The sequence below is a fragment of the Ananas comosus genome, linkage group 24 (assembly GCF_001540865.1).
Source record: "Ananas comosus cultivar F153 linkage group 24, ASM154086v1, whole genome shotgun sequence".
Taxonomy (NCBI): domain Eukaryota; kingdom Viridiplantae; phylum Streptophyta; class Magnoliopsida; order Poales; family Bromeliaceae; genus Ananas; species Ananas comosus.
Window position 1 is genome coordinate 3422855 of NC_033644.1, and position 4655 is coordinate 3427509.

The following is a 4655-nucleotide window of genomic DNA, read 5'->3' on the forward strand; positions in this document are numbered from 1 at the left end:
TACTCCAATTAAAGCTACAAGAGAACAAACCCATGTTAGATCTCATACCTTATAAAACCCCATTTTTAAACCTAGGGTTTATACCAATACCAAATACCCAAATTTCTTGGGGATTCATAAGTCAATCTAACATAATATCTTCTAGGAACATCAACTTCAAGAGATTTAGCCAAACCCTAACCCATAACCACACAAACTCACCTCAACTTCTAGCTTATTCCTCAACTCCTTGCACGAGATCTAGCTTCACTCCCAAGCAAGCTTCCTTCTCCACCAAGCTCCACTTTTGGAGCAAACCCTAGGGAGAGGAAGAGAGAAAAGGGAGAGAGTAAATTGAATAATGAATTGTTACCTTCTCTTTCTGCATTTAGTAATTGAATAATGAATGATTCAGTTAGATGATCACTATGAATGTTTGGATATTTGTGAACTGGCTTGAGTTGATGTGTTTCTTTTATGCATGCAATTGGATTTATGGATCTTTAGTATTGTATTTATACGTTGTGGTTTTCTGCCCTTCGAGGTAGTCGGTTTTCCAAATGAAGTTTCCGAGTGGGAAACAGTTTTAAAAACTTTTCGAATGATTTTTATGATTGATTAATTAGAGTTTAAAAACAAAGCTTTCGGGTGGGGAGCACTTTCAAATAGGATGACTGTTGTACTATGCATCGCATCATCCAGCGCTTAAAGGAGTGTTTAGAGGCATGCATCATCTCTAAGAATCGCTAACTGTATAGAAATGCATCGTATGAATTGCTTGTGGATTGGTAAATGTAGGTTGTTGCTGTAATCCTGATATTGTTGTTGGTACGCCGAGCAAATATAAAAGAGACTATCCGTGTGGCCAGAAAAACTTTGTATTTTTGGCAGGTCTGTAGGTCACATGGGCCAGGTTGAATTCAAAAAAAAAAGGCACGTTTTCCGCAACTCTGGTTTCTAAAATGGTATTTATTATAAAAAGGTTTTTAAAATCGGCCCCGAGGCGTGACAATACCGCTACGACCCAGTGATGACCACTCCAGAGTTCATCGCTTGAAGGGGAGCGACCGCCCTCAAGCCTAAGACTATAGGTGAGTATGATCCAATCCACAAGCCATAAGGATGCCATGCCCACTACTGCCACAATACACAGTGTTCCATTCACTAGCATTCAATGCCACAAGGTGCTATTTCAATCATTTGTCACAATGTCACTATGTTTTCTACCTTGGCTAGGTTCTTATCTCAATTCATGCATCTATAGGGTTCCCAAGTGTCCAATGTTCTATTGTCAAATCATATGCATCTTTACACTAAAAACATAAGTACCAACATGTTTACCATCTAACCCTGCAATGCATAAATTCTACACATACATGCTCAAATGGTGACTTAGACATAAAGAGAAATCCAACTGTTCCGGATAGCACCACCCACCTCGTAGGGATGCTGAAGTGCTAGAACCCGAGTTCCACGATTTATGGTCGCCGATTTCCCTCGACCCACGGCAAACGAAGCCAAACTGAGGTTTTTCCTAAACAACTCGACGTAGACTCGTCGGAACTTCGATCCGAGTCTTCCAACGCGTCAATTTATACTCCAATTAGGGCTACAAGAGATCAAACCCATGTTAGATCTCATACCTTATAAAACCCCATTTTTAACCCTAGGGTTTATACCAATACCAAATACCCAAATTTCTTGGGGATTCATGAGTCAATCTAACATAATATCTTCTAGGAACATCACCTTCAAGAGATTTAGCCAAACCCTAACCCATAACGACACAAACTCACCTCAACTTCTAGCTTATTCCTCAACTCCTTGCACAAGAGCTAGCTTCACTCCCAAGCAAGCTTCCTTCTCCACCAAGCTCCACTTTTGGAGCAAACCCTAGAGAGAGGAAAAGAGAAAAGGGAGAAAGTAAATTGAATAATGAATGGTAACCTTCTCTTTCTGCATTTAGTAAATTGAATAATGAATGGTTCAGTTAGATGATCACTATGAATGTTTGGATATTTGTGAACTGGTTTGAGTTGATGTGTTTCTTTTATGCATGCAATTGGATTTATGGATCTTTGCACAATAGCTAGCTTCACTCCCAAGCAAGCTTCCTTCTCCACCAAGCTCCACTTTTGGAGCAAACCCTAGAGAGAGGAAGAGAGAAAAGGGAGAGAGTAGAGAGTGAGAGAAGGTTCTAGAAAGAGAAAGAGAGCTTTTCTCTTTTGGTCTCATGTGAGGGAAATGAGAATTAAGGGCTAAGAACCCTTATATGGAACCTCCCAATTGACAATTGCACCAAGGCCCCTCACAAAATTGCTATTTTGGACCAAATGTTCTGCGTGTTCGAGATACAGATCTTACACTCAGGGTCCGGACCCCGAGAGCAACTTTCATAGTTTCGCAGCTAGGGTCTAGACCTTATTGCCAGGGTCTGAACTCCGAGAGCAAAAACACTCTCATTCGTCTCGAAACTTTCCGATTTGCTCTCCAAGGTCCCAAGCACCTATCCAAACCATTCCGAAGCATTCGGAACAACTCACGAACCGCACCATTTTGTCCATCACCACACTTCAGTTAATTTTAACTAAAGTTCGATACACCCTACTGGGGATTCGGCATGTTACACTTTTCTCTCTTCTCTATGTTCACTCTCCCCCCTCACTTTCTCTCTCATCCCTCTCCTTTATCTCCTCTCTCATCATTCCTTTTTGCACTCTACTTATTTCTCTCGCCACTATTTTCTCTCATCCATCTATCCTCGCCTTGTCTCGATTCACTTTCTCTCTCCTTATTTCTCCTCTCTTTTCTCTCTCATCCCTCCGTCATTGCTTTGTCGCCCTTTACTTTCTCCTCATCACTTTCTCTCTCCTCACCTTTTGTCTTCACTCTTTTCTCTCCTCTCTCTCTTCACTTTCTCTCTCAATTCCCCTCACCTCTTTCTTCACTCTCTCATCCCTCTTCTATTTCTTTTCTTATTCTCTCTCTCTTCATATCCTTTCTTCCTTTCTCTTTCATTCATTTCTCTCCTTATTTTATCTCTTCTCTCTTCACCTTTCATTTATGACACAACCAAAAATCATTAAAGAAAACTTTTACAAGAATAACATTTACTCCACGAAATATTACAAGGCGATTATTTAACCCCCCAACTTTTAACCCCACACCAAACTAGCCCTTAGAATTGAAATTGAGTTCTACTACTTTCTATAATGAATGTAATTTAAGAGGCAGTTGCTTTTGAGGTATTTTCATTTTCTTTTATCTTTGTTTTACTTAAAACAGTGAAGCTCCAATTGTATTGAAGCCAAACTTGTACGTAAAAGAAAATGAAAAATTTGTTTTGCGAGGTAGATTTGGGTCTTTGCCAGAAGGCAGGGTTTCAGAAGGGTTTCAGAAGGAGCGAGAAGCAGAGCACATTTTGTATTGGCAAGGCAGAAGGCGGGGTGGGTCTGCTGCTTCCATATCTGCCCCATTTGCATCCCTAATGTAATTTTCAAAAGTAGGATTGCAGGCTTACGAAGGAGCTTTTTCGATGTATAATCAATTTTTCAAAAATCTATGGTTTTACCTCTAAAACCTCTAGTAACTAGTTTATTGTTATTTCTCTATTGATTTTCTACAGACTTTGACGTCTATAGCTAACCAGACCAAAAAGTAATTCAAACCAACCATAACTACAATTTAATTTGGGCTTTTTTCGAAAATAACCTTATAAAATTTTGTAATTGGCAAAATAACCCTCTGAAAATTTTATTTGGAAAACTAACCCTCCTTTCGCCACGTCGGCGCCAGGTCGGAGTTTTCTCGTAAAGACGGTGAATCGGTCACCGTCTACACGAATTCCTCATGAAGACGGTAGATGGTTCACCGCCTTCATAAGACGGTGAACTATTCACCGTCTTTAGGCGTATCCATCCCCCTCTTTAGAACGAATACAACACCTTTGGAACTGCTGTGCCCTCAACCTCGGCCCGAACTTGTCGTGAAGACGGTAGATGGTTCACCGCCTTCATGAGACGGTGAACTATTCACCGTCTTTAGAACGAATCCAGTCTTTACAGCGAATACAACACCTTTGGAACTTCTGTGCCCTCAACTTCGGCCCGAACTTTGGCGAAGGAGATAAAACACAGATAAGACGGTGAACTGTTTACCGTCTTATTTGTCCTGCACTAAAGACGGTTAACAATTCACCGTCTTTACTTTTGTCAAGGTAAGGCGGTGAATCGTTCACCGTCTCCAGTGTTGTGTTATGAAGACGGTGAACAATTCACCGTCTTACCTTGGTATACCCGAACCCGACACCTCTCCCTCACTCTTCGCTCTCTTTCTCTCTTAACTCTCTGTCTCTCTCTCCCTCCGCACCCCGACAGTCGCCGCCGCCCAAGCCGACGTCGCCGCCGCCCAAGCCGCCGTCGCCGCCGCCCAAACCCGAAGCCCCGACACCTCTCCCTCACTCTTCGCTCTCTTTCTCTCTGAACTCTCTGTCTCTCTCTCCCTCCGCACCCCGCCAGTTGCCGCCGCCCAAGCCGCCGTCGCCGCCGCCCAAGCCGACGTCGCCGCCGGTCGCTGTCGAGCCACCGAGCCTTCCCCCGTGCCACAGCAACCCACATTGCAAGTAATATTCTATCTTAGCAATTTTTTAGATTTAAACCTAGTTTAACCTAGTTTAA